This window comes from Delphinapterus leucas, chromosome 11 (assembly GCF_059928025.1).
Source record: "Delphinapterus leucas isolate spDelLeu-1000000601 "Yukka" chromosome 11, BTC_Dleu_Yukka2, whole genome shotgun sequence".
In the NCBI taxonomy this organism is placed as follows: Eukaryota; Metazoa; Chordata; class Mammalia; order Artiodactyla; family Monodontidae; genus Delphinapterus; species Delphinapterus leucas.
This window is the reverse complement of record NC_143139.1, coordinates 60,460,309-60,476,560: the sequence shown is the minus strand read 5'-3', so window position 1 is coordinate 60,476,560 and position 16,252 is coordinate 60,460,309. Positions and strand designations below refer to the sequence as shown.

The window sequence follows — 16,252 nt, the reverse complement described above, 5'->3', positions numbered from 1 at the left end:
GTCTGATGATAGTATTAATTCAGTTCAACGAACGTTATTGGACACCAATTACTGATTGTCATTCAATATGTGTGTTTCAGGAGTGGGCATGAAGGGTGAACAAAACAGGTGTGTCTTTTCCCTGAGTTCTGAACCCAGAAGGGCTCAGGTTAGAATTCTGGGAAAACCATATACCAGCTGTCCAAATGTGGGAAGTTTTTAAGCCTCTTCATTCTTCAGTTTCCACATCTGTAAATTGGATCATAATGGTACCCACTTCATCGGGTTGGTGTGAAAATTTCGTGTGTAGTACATTTAGAGCAGTGAGAATAGGAACGGGAGCGTAGAGAAGGTTATTGGGCACTTTCTATAATTAGTGGTTAGTGTGGGCAGAGTAACTGGAAATTTTGGAGTAGGTTAAACATTTCTGAAGGCATCTCAAGATTCCCTGGATGGCCCAATTGCTTGTGTTTCCTGCCACCTGACTGCAGAGGACATTAAATAAGAGGGTAGATAATACTCACCATGGTACCTACCTAGTTATGAGCCCATCCAAAGACGCACCTCTTGAGCAGTTTTATCCTGGCTCATACCTTGCTAATTGTGTGACCAAGGACCGGTCACTTAACTCCCCAGGCCTCAGTTTCCTCGTACGTATAACGGTGATAATCATTGTACCTGCACATAGGGCTGTTACCAGGATTAAATGAATTATTCTAAGCGCTTGGAACAGTGCCTGATCCGTATTAAGCAGTCTGTAAATCTTATCTATCATCTTCATCCCCATGGTTCTTCCCTTCGTTAAAGAGCTCTCTGAAAATTAGGCCCCATCTAGGGCTCCCTCACATGTCCAGTCAAGGCTGGTTCTGACAATACAGTGTCTTTGATCCTCAGATCCTTGGCTGTTCTACCCCTGTGGCTTGACAGGAACTTGGCTTGCTTGGTTATTAGGCCACAGGGCGTACTGTTGGTCCATTTCTGCCATCTGAGCAAAAAGGAAAATGGTGTATACATCCTCAGAACAGTCTGTCTGTTAAGAATTCCACTGTCATCACCACCCCCAAAACTCTGTCACACACAGTCCTTCTCTACTTTGTGAATTTGGACATACTTTTTAAAGTTCTGATATCCTTAGCGTTGGCGATTTCTTTCAAGGGAACAGATAGACTAAGCACATCTACAGAGATGTATACCTACCCTTTAAAATACGGCAGCTGCTCTGAAATTGCCAATCAGGGGCTTCCCTGGTGGTGCAGTGGTTAAGAATCCGCCTGCCAATACAGGGGACACGGGTTCGAGCCCCGGTCCGGGAAGATCCCACATGCCACGGAGCGACTAAGCCCGTGCGCCACAACTACTGAGCCTGCAGCTCTAGAGCCCGTGAGCCACAACTACTGAAGCCCGTGCACCTGGAGCCCATGCTCCGCAACAAGAGAAGCCACTGCAATGAGAAGCCCGTGCACTGCAACAAAGAGTAGCCCCCGCTTGCCACAACTAGAGAAAGCCCGCGCACAGCAACAAAGACCCCAAGGCAGCCAAAAAAAAAAAAAAAAAAAAATTGCCAATCAGCCCAGTCTCATATTTTCTGTCCTGCTAGATTGGGTATTTCATTGTTTTGCTTTTTCTGTTCCCCTTTCGTTAGTACACAATGTACTATTTCACTAGGAGGAGAAAACAGAGCACCTGTTGTAAATCTTTGAGGATTTTGTTCTGTGTTTTCTTGTAAAGCCAAACCAGAAGCCCCCCACTGGCAAAACCAGCTGTGTCTCATATTTAAACACAAACTATAAAGTGTCAAGGGAAAGAAAAAGTGACTTAGCCAATGAAAACAGTACACGGGGCGGGGGGGCGAGAATCTGTTGTCAAGATTTATGAGCTGAAAGCAAGTTACACTTTAATGAATGTTAAATGAAACCCATCTTATTCGTGGAAGACAGGCTCTATTTTCTTATGGACATTTATGTGGAATGCCTCTTTTCTGAAACTTGAGTTTTCTCCTCGAAATGATATGCACGTCAGCACATTATAATAAATCTTCCGAAAACTAGAAAATATATGATGGTTTGGTACTATGGAAATTATATTTTTTTCCTCTAAAATATGTCAGATTTTTATGTACAGAGAAATGTTATGAGGGAAGAGTATGGCAAGAAAGCAGGGTCTTGTATTTCAACTTACTTTACCGTTGGTTTGAGGCACTTGTGATTTTGAAAACGAGGCCCAGATGTGATACTGGGAGCCAGACATGGGCAAAGTTGGTTCCCGGCGTCTTCAGTACTTTTCCCCTATGCTCCAAATTCTCCTTCAGTCCTGGCTGCCACGAGGAAGTCCGCCCCCTCTTCCATACCACTCCCACCCCCTAATGTCACCAGAAAAAGATGGACTCTTAGTGTGAATGTGACCTTTTAGAAGAGTATTTGCATTTAAAATGTCTTACTGAGTGTGGAAGGAAAGGCTGGTGCAATTGGGGCATTTGGGGCATGTAAGGAATTAATAGGATTTTGGGGGGAGTCTCCCATCCAAGGGCACCTGTTGTATCATATTCTCTGTACTCCGAGTGATGGGCAGCACAGAGGCCCTGGAGAAGGAGATTGTAGAGTTAGCTTCTCAGTGTTTCTAAATCACAGGAAATGCTGACTTGGAGCCTACCTGTCTGGACTGGCTGTGTATGGAAGAGACAGAAATAGAAACAATCCCCGAAGTGCGGCTGAGCCAGCCTGACAAGGAAGTGGACTGAAGCATCTGTTAGAAATGCCTTCCTCAGGCAGGATGGAACCCAGCGCTGGAAGAGGGGGTGTGGCGGACTGTGCGTGGCAGACACTTACGGGCTTCTCTGTGAGAGCTGGAGTCTCTGTGGGGCAGGACTGGAATTGAGAGGTCTCAGCCTTCTAGGGTGGCACTTCCACAATACAGTCTGCATTTTCCAGAGCTACGTGCCAGTTCTTCCTCTTGGTTGTACAGGGTGATGATTTGGTGTATCAGGCTGTATTCTCCAGGGAAGGCAGGCTATAAGTCCTTTTCCAGGTTAGGGCATATATACCTTGTCGGGACAACTGTTTGGTCTCTAATTTGGGAGGCGTATATTTAATGGTTACAAAACAGGATTTGGTGTCCGACTGAAGACAAAAGTCCCTCTAGGGCAGGAATGGCACCCAACCTGTTTGTCGATGTACCAATACCTGGCTCTGTTCCTGGCACAGAGTATATGCTCGGTAACTCTCTGTTGAATGTTGAGGGAATGAATAGGTGGATGTGTGAATGAATGAACCAACCTTTTTGAAATCCCAGAGCTACTCTGTTGTAGCTGTGTGGCTCTGGGCAGGCTACCCAAGCGCTCTGGGTCTCAGTGTTCTTATTTGCAAAATTGGAAAAAAACAATACTTACTTTATAGCTGGAAGAAATAAAACGATCTAATGTCCCTGTAGCCCTTAGCACAGTGCTTTAACAGAGATAACGTTATCATTATAGTGGTAGCAGCGGTATTAACAGTGAGGGCTCCTCTGCTCACAGGGTAGGGTTGTTTTTCAGGGAGGGGCTCAAATATGGGGTACAGATCCTTGCAGCAGCCACTGAGAGGCTCGACAGAGGAGAATCATGCTGGAATGGGGAGTCCTCACAGAGGGTGTTTTAAGAGGCTTAGAGACCTTACATGCTTTGGCCTTGGCAAAGAAGGTGGAAATGGCTGGGGTGGGGTCTTAGAAAAACCGAGTCAGTTTGAGTAGGAGTTTGGCCTTTGGGAGGTCACAGATGCATCTGGCCTCAAAGCTCAGGCCGTTTCTAGCACCCCGTGCCACGTATGCCTACTTATACGAAGAAGGGGGGCTAGATCCAAGGTGACGACCTAGCATGTGCGCGTGTGTTAAAGGTCTGGAAGGCATTGCCTGGTTGGCAATAGAGACAAAGAAAGTCATGGGAGGAGGTAGTAGGAGAAAGGGAAGGGTGTGTGTTTATTAAGTTCCTGCTCTTTTTCCCTTCTGGCTGGTGCCAGCCTCACCCACGGCCTTACCTATGGGAAGCATGGCTGATATCATTGACACACTGGGTTTTCTCATTCTGATGTGTACTCATTCTTTGGGTGAAAAACGTTGATATTTGCTGTCATGTGATCTTATCCTATGTTTGGAGCCAGTTTTCACGGCCTTTACGATTGACAAAGCACTTACTAAAAGGGAATATATAAAATGCCTGAAGGGAGAACCCACAGAGAAAGTGGCTGTCACCAATGTATGTTTTTAGCCGTGGTAAACCAGGCATTGAGCTGGGTATTTTACATACATCAGGTCTAATTTTTACAACGCCTCTCTCCATTGTATAGATGGGAAAACTGAGGCTTACATAGGTTAAGTAACTTGGTTAATCTGTTGTGAAGTCAGGATTCAAACTCGGGTCTTTGCGAATTCCAGATCAATGCTCTTTCCACTCCTGTGTAATGCACGTGAGGGTTCAAAGCCCAATGCCCCACCCCGCAACCCCCCCTTTGTCTTCTTCCCTCTACAGTGACTTGGACAGCTAGCTCAGTGATGGGAATGGATATTGATGGAAAACAATCACTTGCTGTTCCCGGGACGATGGCTGTATCTCAACTCATTAAGGGCAGTGAACATGGACTTCCCTGGTGGTCCAGTGGTTGAGATTCTGCGCTTCCGCTGCAGGGGGCACGCGTTCGATCCCTGGTCCGAGGGGGGGGCGTGGCGGGGGGGGGGAGGGCGGGAACTAACATCTCGCATCGTGTGGCGTGGCAGGAAAAAAAACCCCCAAAAACAAAACAGTGACTATGGAGTCCTCAGTGTGTGTCAGTCACTCTGCTAAGAGCGTCGCATCCACGGTCTCATTTAACCCTCACTGCAAGCCCGTGCGCTAAGCACTCCGTGTGCGGTGAGCCGGGACTAGCACAGCGCCTTCCCAGTGCACTGCCTTGCCTCGCCAGGGTGGGATCGACTGCACTGGCTTCCAGGCTGGATGTCGTAAGAAGATTACACTGGGGACTCTGGTTACTTACTAGGTTTGCAGCGTTCTCTGCCAGACCGCGAACAGCTGGTGTAGGCCCATTCCTTCCCCAGAAACGAGTGAGTGAGGAATGCAGATACAGTTCATTGCCAGTCAACGGGACCCATAAGCTGGGTGGGACAGCAGTTTTTGCGGGGCCAGTCCCACCTTATTACCTCCATCCCTGCCATAGTAGTGAGAATATTAGCTCATCTTTGTTGAGCTGTTGTTAAGTGCTGGGCACCGCCCTAGTCATTGGACATGCGTTTGCTCATTGAATCTTCGCAGCTACTCTCTGGGGGTGGAACTCAGACAGAAAAGTCGGGGCCGTTTGCCCAGGGTCTCACAGGAAGCAAATGGAAGGGCTCTGATTCAGACCCAAGGATGTTTGTTTTTAGAGGCCAGATGCCTGAAAAGGTCTACAGCTGATAATCTCCACCAGACTGTAACTTCTTTGAGGACCATTGTGTTTTCATCCCCTTCACGACACTCATCCGTACCTAGTAGGGACTCTAATTCTTGTTACCCGGTGGGACCGCGGAAAGGTGGCTGCTTCAGGTGACTGGCAATGCCGTGGATCTTAATGTATGTGCTAAGTGCTTCGTAACCGACTTGGGTTGAGGCCAGGGTTATTTTCCTGTTCTAGATCTGACCTCCATATGCTCCCTTTGGCCAGCTGGCTTCAGTGATTAGGGTTGTTTCCCACTTAGCTTTCTCAGCCGAGTCTACTGCCTGAGCGTTGTGCTCACCTTTCACTCTTAACTAAGCCTTCCTGCTCAGACCTCTCCCCTGTGTGAATCAGGTTGGATTTCCACAAAGGGCATTTTCCAGGCGAAATTCCATACTTGCTGCTTTCTGAGCTGTGAAGATCTGACCTGGGCGGAGGAGGCATTATGTTTTCAGAGAAGGTCGGGGCTCGAAGCTGTTCCTTCATCTCAGGGCCCCCGCTCTCTCCCTTTGGTGCAGTTATCAGTTGGATGCACTTCATTAGAGAGACCCTGGGCTGGTTCTTTGGAGCTTCCTGCCGGCCAGCTGCTGCGGTGGGGTTGGCAGGTACCAGGTGTGGCCGGCAAACATACCTGCCACAGAGGCCAGTGCCCTTTGAAGTGCCGCAAGAATGTCACACTTCAAAGAAACCTCCCTGCAGCTGTCACCTGGCTATCTAGTGGAGGTCAGAGAGTTAATATGCAACCACAAAACCCAGTCTTTCCACCTCTGACCTACACCTGGGAAGCTGAAGCCCATTTTCCTCTGATGCAAAGGATCCGAAAGCATTGTGCCTAACTTATCTCAGCATTGTTCCTGATTTATCTCGGCAAGAGCTCGGTGCCCTGGATCTTTAGATAAAGATCCATTGTACACACCCATCCAGCAATAAAATAAGTAAATGAGCTTCATTTTTCTTTTCTGAATAGGAATTATTTAGTAATGAAGTATTTACAATTACTATTAGCAGGAGTTTAATTATGGGACTAATTTGTGGAAAAAATTAGTGAGGCCTTGTTCAAAGTGGCACCTTTCATCTGAGGATCACAATGCATTGTATGCAAGTTAATGAACTCTCCTGTGGTCAGTATACATTCAATTACTGTTTCAAAATTTCCTTGGGCATCCAGCGCTCTGGGGCTTGGTGGGAAGCCAAAGTTTATAAATTTCAGCAAGATGGATGTAGATTAGATCTAAAAATGGACTTCCTGGTTGTGACGTTATTAAATGATGGTCTGAATTACTGTGTCAGTTTTTAAAGACTTGCACGATGGGGTCTTCCTGCCACTCTGAGGGAGCACTTTTCACCACCAAACCAGACCAGCATCCTCCTGAGTAGAACAAGCTTGAGTCTTGGACTTAAACACAAATAGTAAAGTATTAAAGGAAAGAAAAAGAGAGCTGGAGTGTGTGACCTAGGAAAACCCAAATTCTGGGCAACTCTTCTTTAAGACTCTGGACTCTGGGAAACCAGCACAGCAGGAGGGTGTTGATGCCTCAATAACAACATAAGGAACACATTTTTCACGTGGTGGACTTTGATGCTGTTTCTGTTCACAAGTTGAGACTTCAGCTCCCTTTTCCCCCACTCTCAGCCACACATTCCAATAAAGGTTATAGGCTCCATGTCGTTAAAAAACAGGAGAGACAGGGGCTTCCCTGGTGGCGCAGTGGTTGAGAGTCTGCCTGCCGATGCAGGGGACACGGGTTCGTGCCCCGGTCCGGGAAGATCCCACATGCTGCGGAGCGGCTGGGCCCGTGCGCCATCGCCGTTGAGACTGCGCGTCTGGAGCCTGTGCTCCGCAACGGGGGAGGCCGCAACAGTGAGAGGCCCGTGAACCACCCCCCCCCAAAAAAAATAGGAGAGACAGATACGTGCACACATGTGTTTGGGGTGGAGTTTCATTTCAGATTTCTAGTCCTGACCCATCAACCAGCCAGCCCCGTTGTCCTAATATTCCTTCCGCAGTTGGTTTATATGGGTTTCAGATTTCTTCCACCTACTCCTCCTTGGGCATGGAGAAACAAGATTTTGCAACACAGTAGGTTCTTTGTAAACTGTCCTCGATGACTGGGATGATGGAAACTTACCTTTTATTCTCTTTTCCCCGATATTCTTCCCCTCCCAATGTTTTATAGTTTATTAGAACCACCAAAATTTCTGAAGCTTTGGTGCTAAACTTTGCAATTAGTTTTCTTCCACCCTTAAGAGTCAGGGTCCCTGGACTCATATCCAGCTGCAGCGGAGTGAGAGGAAAGCCAGAGGAGTTAAGACAAGGGTTTCTAGAATTGGGCTGCTTAGTTCAAAATCTGGTTCTGCCACATACTAGCCATGGGATTTTGCGCAGGTTTCTTAATCTCTTTGCCGCAGTTTTCTCATCTGTCACGTGGGGACAGTAATAATCCCTACCTTATCAAAAAGTGTGAGGGTTTACATGTAAAACACTTGATAAGTGCAAAAGAATGTTCTGACGATACTAATTGTTACTGCTAATTAATTGGACTCCAGAAAAATAAGGATGAGTCTTCTAGGGGAAGAGTTTGGCTTACATCTCTTCCTAGGTCCAGAACATCTTCAGTTATTATAGTGTTTCTCCAGTTGTGGGTTGGATCTTATTAATGGTTTATGAAATCAGTTTAACTGGGTCTCAACTAGGCTAAGAGAAAAGAAAATGGCAGTATATATGGCAGGTATTAAGGGCAGTACTCTTCTATAAAACTTTTGTTTCTATTAGTGGTGTATACGTATATGTTATATATTGTGTATGTTTGCTTACATACTTAGATGTGTCTATTGACATATATACTCAGAGAAGTTATTCTGAATCACAAAGTAAAATATATGAATTCAACTGCAGTCAAAAAAAAAACAAAACATGAGACTAAAAATACAAATTGAAAAGAATTGCTTGTTGCAACCCTGTGACTCCTCTACAGCATGGATTATATACTGAGCTCTTTCAAAATATATGGTTTTAGAATATGATTAGGAAAGTCATAAATGCAGCCAACAAGGGAAGAAAGAAATCGTTTAAATGACTTACGGGGCAAAGAGGACAAAAATGATTAGGCATCTATAAAATGTAAATCATGAAAGCTCATTCTTTGCAAAGTAGATACATGCAAAGGGTTAATATCCTTACTCTGTAAAGGACACTCACAAGGCATGTGAATAGTTAATTCATAAAACAAGTGAATAGCAAACACGCATATAAAAATATCTTCAGGCTCATTTATTGCTAATGAGGAAAACAGTGAAATTATTTTTTTCACATATCAAATTAACAGTTTTGTTTCATGGTAATACCCAGTGTAGAGAAAGTTATAGGCAATTAAATACCTCCACACAAGACTAGTGAGAATAAAGATTGGTGCAACTTCTCCGAGGGAGCTGTCTCATAATTTGGTTGCAAAAGTCATAAAAATATTTATACCCTTTGAATTGATAATTCTACCTGAAAGAATTTACTGTAGGCTATAATAAAGCAAGTGAATGAACATTTAGCAGTCAGCTATTCATTACAGGAATATTAAGGTTAAAAAAATGGAAGATAAAAATTATTTTTCAAAAAAAGACATTTGATAAAATAAACTTTCGTTTACTGATACCATGGAATAAGAGATAGTCAATGATGCTGTGGCTGGCTCCTGGAATAATTCCCCTAGGAATTTCCTGTGTGAGCCTGGTGCCCACAAGCAAATCCCACCTTGAGAGGAGGCTTTCTTTCTTTGGGCACCAGACTTCTCTTAAATTATTTAGTGATTTAGACCTTAAGCATGCAACTTTGCCAAAGTACAACAGATTGAACTTAGGCGTAAGTGCTCAGCTGAATAATAAGGATGTGACTGGCTTTTAGTAACATATAATGTGGAAGAAATTACAGGGTACTTATACCTGGGCCAAGTAGCCCACGCCTGCCCTGCTGTTCTCCCTAAGAGCCCTGACCACACCCAGGTAAGCTTTGGCCTCCCTCCCAGGTAAAACCTGAGGCAAAGGTCAAGCATTCCAGACTGTGTGTTGTTGTCAAACCCGCTGTCCTTCCACTGCCTGGGCCACATGGACCCAGTGCTATGGACCAGGGCCTGCAGGTACTTGCAGCCATCAGGATGCTGCCCACCCGCTTCCCTGCAGTCAACTGGGAACTGTGGGAGTGGTAGCGGTTGCTCTCTCCTGGTCAGAAACCCAGGGGTGGGGATGGCTTGGGGCTCCATTTACTCTTTCCTTTTCTCTTCCTCATATCTATTGAGTCTAGCTCACTGGGTAGGATTTCAAAAAAAATGCTTTTACTCCTGCTTTTGAAATGAGGAAATTAGCATTTAATCAGACTGTGACATATGGAAATATGGCTAACAATGTGACAAGTGAAAAAAGCAGCCATGATACAATATTATGTACATTTTAGTAGTATTTTGGGGAAAATAGTATGTATGTACTTATGGATTCATGTACATTGAAAACAGATTGAAAAGAAGAATATATATCCCACAAAGTTAGCAGTATTTTTTTTTTCTGTTTGGGAGAATTCAAATGATTTCTCCTTTCAGTTTATCTCCAGTTTATAATTTTCCTTGAATGTGCATATATTACTTTAATAAGGAAGACAAAGAACCTTTCTGTCATTGCTCTTGTCGTGTTCACTGCTGCCCAGGTCCTAGAATGATGTCTAGTGTACAGTAGCCTTTCAATAAACATCTGTTGGATGAGTGAATGAATGTTGAAGGTCATTGCTTCCATTGGGAAGAGATAGCAGTAAAGAAGGCTTTTGATTCACTGTTCCCATCAGATTCTTCCAATATCTTTGGCTTGTTAGGTCACAGGTTAGAGTTTTGTTAGCACAGGTTAAAAAACATAATTCAAGTCTTTTTCAAAATCACCTATGGCTTTGGACTCCCTGTTGTGTGCTCTCTTCCCTCCAGTACAGGTGGTTTCTGTCTCCTCACCCAAGAGGGCTCACTACACCCCAGCTAACCCAGTCAGCCTTCCCCTGGGGGTTAAGGGCCATGCATGTGACCAAGAACTTGGTCCTTGTTCAACCCAAGTCTGGCCAAAAGAGAGAGAAAAAACAATTTATCCTTGGACCATAGCTATCTACATATTCAGTGCCCTTAGACACTGGGGTGGTGCGCGGTGGAGGGGAGGTGGGACTCACCATTCGTCCTCCAAGAATGCTGAATAGCCCTTCATACATTCAGTTCACTTTGGGGTGAATTTCTGTCCTTACTAATGAGCCTCCCACTTGACTGTGGGAGTCAAGTGCAAAGGAAGAACTAAATCTGGTTTTATTCAAGTTACATGGTTAATTCTGGTACTGTCATTGGTTTCCAAATTTTAAGCATGGCCTGTGTTTGTCAATGGAATTAAAAGTGAGGGTAGGGGTTGATGACATAGTGGCTGTAAGATTCTCGTTCCCTGTCCTTCTTCTTGGGGTTGTCCTGAAGAATGAATTCACTGAAGTACCAGGTGCAAGGTTAGGAATGTGGTTAGTGATGAGCAAATGGAAGTCCCCTGTCCTCTGTCCCTTCACAGCCCCCCACGCTGGGGGCTTTCCTTTGGAGGCTGGGTAGCTCATTATTTCCAGCTGGTGTGGGAATTGAGCACTGGAGATTGGTTGATCAAAACCTGGATTGTTGTGACCCAAAGGAGCACAGCTCTGTACCTCATTAACTATCTTTGTGGCATTTTGTCTTTCTGCCTCCTTCAGGCTACCCTCTGTTCACGCCCCTCTCTGAGACTGCTGCTGCTGAATCTAAAGTTTTCACAGTACCATGCGGTTTGTGGGAACTGAATAAATTTCTTCAAGATCTAACATAAAAATAAGTCCTGGCCCCAAGCCCAAAAGAAGTCACTGGGAACCCAATCAGAACTGGGCAGCAAGCCCAGACTCAGGCTAATGAGACGTTTACATTCTAGGCCTTTCCTTTCAGTTTGGTCCTCGTGTGTGAGGAAACCCAGAGCGTACTGCAGGCAGAGGTCAGTGCTTCCAGCTCGTGCCATGGCTTCCTGAGGTCGAGCAGGAACAGCAGTAAAACACCCCAAAGCCCAACACATTCAATAAATGACAAATCCTCAGCCCCAAGCAATTACTTCTGTACCTGTTTTTTTTTTTTTTTAATTACGTGGGTTTTTGTTTTTTTTTTTAATTTTTATTTTATACTGGACTGTAGTTGATTTACAATGTTGTATTTCAGGTGTACGGCAAAGTGGTTCAGTTGTACATATACATATATTTATTCTTTTTCAAATTCTTTTCCCATTTAGGTTATTACAGAATATTGAACAGAGTTCCCTGTGCTATACAGTAGGTCCTTGTTGGTTATCTCTTTTATATATAGTAGTGTGTACGTGTCAATCCCAGACTCCCAATTTATCCTCCCCACCCCCACCACCTTTCCCCTTTGGTCACCATAAGTTTGTGAGTCTGTTTCCGTTTTGTGAATAAGTTCAATTGTATCTTTTTTTTTTTTTTTTAGATTCTGCCTATGCTTGATATCATCATGTGTTTTTCATTTAAATCGTCTTCTGAGTCTTTGCATCTTTTACCTATGTTCAATCTGTTTACTACTAAAGTCTAATCTTTTACTCTGAGAGGAGGTGGAAATAGGCAAAGGAAATGTAATCTCATTTCTTTCAGTATTTGTGGGAATACTTGGTCCTTGGTTCAATATCTGTTGGAGTTTTAGGAGAGCATTTTAATCTATCAAGTTCAGGAAAGTTTAAAAGGGACCCCCAAAAGAATTTGGAGTTGGAAAATAAGATAGGAGGACATTAAAGGCATGGTGATCATTTTGTTTGGAGAATAGTATTGGCTTTCTAATCAAAGGAGAATGGCTAGTAACAGAGGTAGTTAGCTGACCATTAATGCATAGGAAGGACAAGAGGGTAAGGACTCGTGTTCACTTAGAAGCATTTTTCTCTTAGGTGAAAGTTGTTGGATGTTGGTGTGGCAGAATGTGGTATTTCTTCTAAAATAGGAAAGCAGTTTGTGTAATTTGTGCCAGTGTGCAGAGGGGAGAACCAGATGGCTTTGCCAGGAAACTTTCAGGTCTTTACTAGAATAGGGAGAGGAAAAAAGGGAGGCAAACACAGTGACTCACGAGATGGAGAATCATTGTTTCAAACCAGGGCTGCAGAAACTAAGTTAAATTTCATTTCCAGAAATTTTGTGTTTCCAGATTTGGGAATTACTTTTCAATAATGGCTCTTAATGATCTAGTGTTAGAATCTCATTTTTATTTTTTCAAGCACAACTTCAGAGGTGACAAGAAAAATAATCGCCGACTTGGAAATAAGGGAAAAATAGGACAGCATGTCCCATCAGTGTTACACTGGGGAAATGTTTAAAAGGCCACCAAGGATTATATAATTAACCAAGGAAAAGTACCTTTTGTTTAACACACAGTTTACTACCAACAAGGCCTAGACTCCATGGGGTTATATGTTGATTTGTAGATTTATGTCTGGTAGAAAGATATCTCCAAAGATTATCCAGTAGGACATTAACCAGTTTTGTATTTAACGTAGCAATTTTGTTCAGACATTCTCTTTTACAAATTTCTACAAATACACAGGTTCTCAAAAGCCCTGGGAAACAGCTTTAACATTCCACTGGCTCCCCCATCAATGAGTTGAATATGAGTTAACACGTGTTCATTTTATGTTTGTATGAATCATGTTTTAACTATTTAAAAGTTGCTCTTTGACAGTGGAATTTGATCTCTTGTTGTTTACTGAGTAAGGTTTCTCACAGTAACTTCTCTCCTGCTCTTTGATTAATGCTGAACGGAGTCATGATTTTACCAACATTTATTTTGGTGGAGGCGTCATGTGTAATCCCACCTGTATTCTTCAAAAGCATTTGTAAACCACCAACGAAACTCTTTCCTTATGTCAATCAATGTGCAAAGGCTGTCCTCGTTCTTAAAGGAAGTTAGAACGAATGAGACTTCATCACAGCAATCTAAGAATTTTATCTAAATGGAAGAAAAATCAGTGTTTAATGTAGTTCAATACTGATTGTCAATAAGCAAATCTTGTACATATACAATTTTTGCTGGCTTTTGTGTTAAAAGTTTTATATACCCGTATAAACAGTTTGCGGAAGACTGAATTGGTTTGAGAGGAAAATCAGCTCTTTAAAAAAGAAAATAACCTAAACCACAAACAGTTGAATGCAGCCAGAATTGGTTGTTCATTGCCTGAATGAATTTGACCTCTCATCCTTGAATAATGAGCCACTTGAATTTAACTACTTTTTGGTGTGATATACAGTTGCATCTTTGAAATTTAGGGGATGCGGAATGATCTCAAATAATTTTAATTGCTTATAAAGAAAAACAGGCATGAGAAACTGTGCCACTTTAAATGCAGCAGAGACACAGATCTGGGACTGTAGCAACTCTGTCTGTCTCTTCCGTTCAGACAGGTAAGATCTCTTTATAGAAGTAAGTACCTGATACCCAGAAAGGAAATACATTTGTGCTTGTTATATGAACCTGTCTGGAAGCTAGAAATAAAACTCATGACAAATGAGCTTCGAAAGTTTATCTTAATGTTTCAATATTTTCAATCAGAACAATTTTTATAAACATAGAAATATATATTTCTTTAGAATACTCATTCTGCAGTTAAGTCCTTCAGTTCTTGCTTAGAGGTTCGCATAAATGGACTGCCAGGAAGTTTTTTCTTATTGAGGGCAGTGGGTAATGATAGAAAGTAACAAGTGGGTTGAGTTTGGCTTAGAAAGTGGTATTCACCACTTTTGCTCCCCAGTCTATTTTGTGTGTGGCGTGGCCTTTATTTAAAGTTGGGGTAAGAAAAAAAAAGTTGGGGTAAGCATTATGCCCCTCATTGTACTAGCTCCTTTAGCAACTTGTTTCCAATGGAGTATCAACCAGTATTTGAAAGAAGAGAGAATGTACATGTTAAAAATCTAAGAGCAAGAGGGAAATTCTATATGTACTCCTATGAATGACAAATTAGAGTTGGTTAAAAAAGTAAAAAGGTAGAATGGAGATACATAATTTTTTTAACATGATTTCACTAACCAATATGGCAGTTATCGGTATTTTTAAGGCTGACATCCCTGGTATTGCGAGTTTTCAGGCATCTAATTGGTAACAATTTCAAACGGACAAACAGATTTACAAAACTGTTTTAAACTGTTGTCAAAAGCTCCCTAAAGATAAAGGTGTTTATTATTTGTTTCCTTTTTGACTAGTAAGGAACTGTAAATAAGTATAATGAAAAACCTTTGATCTTAATGAAATATCTTCAATTAAAACAAAAATTGGGGTTTGAAATGGTTGAAACCAGTTTCTAGAATCATTCCTACCACCACCCGCCCCTGGGTTTTTGGTGTTCTCTTGGTCTTCACAATAGGGGCTACATAAAACCCATTGATAATGGTTTCTCTACCCGCCTTTAGGGCTGCCTATGGCTACAAGAAAGTTCTACTAGTCCTGCAGGGGTTATCTAATGTTAGCCGAGAGGCTTGGTTATCTTAAACAAGCAATGTTTACATAGTTTTTTACTGAGGCTTCTCATCCAGCTTTGATCTTTTTGGGAAAAAATAGAAATGATGATCTGAGAACTATTGACTCCTAGGACTCAAGAAAGTTGGTCAGGTTTTGTTTTTGTTTTTGACAACTACTATTCGGAAAAAAAAAAATTAACAGCAATATATATTCCTAGCTGAATATACAGAAAATAATAAAGACCCATAAGGGCTCAAAGTTAATCCACAAAGCTAGATTCTACCATCAGCCAAAGATGCCCCTGTTTCTCTTTTGTTCAGCAACTTTGAGGAGGAGGTTTCTGTTACTTGCAGCCAAAACCGAACTGATAAGTATTCTTAAAACCTTTCCCCCAGATTCATTTTTCTAATTAGTAAAATGACACTAAATTCTAAATAGAAAAATAATGATATGGATAAATTATAGTTCTCATCCCTTTAGATGTTTCGGTATTTTGTTCATGTCGAATCATATGGCCTGTAACTGGTATCTTTTAAAAGAATCAGCTGGCTCCATTTTCCTGTGGGTAGGCAGATAAATCTTCAACTTAGAACACTTTTTACTAAAGGAAAAAAATTTTTTTTTACATTTTCTTGAAGTCATTCTTTGTGTAGTACACAAATTATTTAAAGATGACTTTCCCACAGTAGAACTAGCCAGCTTAATTCCTCAGGTAAAGACTTAGGAATGGCTTAAGATTGTTTTGAATTTTCCTCAGAAAAGGCACCTTTAGCAAGCTCAGTGTCAGAAACTTGATGAATGTAGTCACGGTCATACTGAAGTAACGGTCCCAAATGACCAGAAATTGCTCTTTTCTATGAAAGAATATAGGGGCTCCCAACAGAAGTAACATAGCTCAAGGCATCTGGGGAGGAGTCTGGACATTTCAGAAGTTTTCAGCCTTAGGATTTAACAGGTGGAACAGTGGATAGTTTGTGTTGCTTGGTATACCTGGTAGAAAGGTTTGCAGCTCAGCTCTGGCCCACACAGAACTGGCCAGAGGTAGAAAGAGCTGTGAGGCAAAGTTTGTTTCCATCTTCGCCCTGATTGACTAGCATTGCAGATAAACTCATGGACCCTGGAGTCAGACTGTCTGAGTTCAAATCCTGACTCTACACTTGCTAGCTGTACGACCTTGGACACCATGCTTAAACGTTTTGTGCCTCAGTTAACCTACCTGCAAACTAGAGATATCAGTAGAATTTACTATTGTGTGAATTAATCGACTTAATATGCATAAAGAACTTAGAAAAAGTGGCTGGTGCTAAGTGTGCGTGTAATAAATGT

At 42.5% G+C, this 16,252-nt stretch overlaps 1 pseudogene; it reads left to right on the top strand.

The window, feature by feature from the left end:
• Window positions 1–9,674: 9,674 nt before the first annotated feature.
• Window positions 9,675–16,252, top strand: part of LOC149748036 (transcription initiation factor IIA subunit 2 pseudogene) — a 30,274-nt pseudogene continuing 23,696 nt past the window's right edge.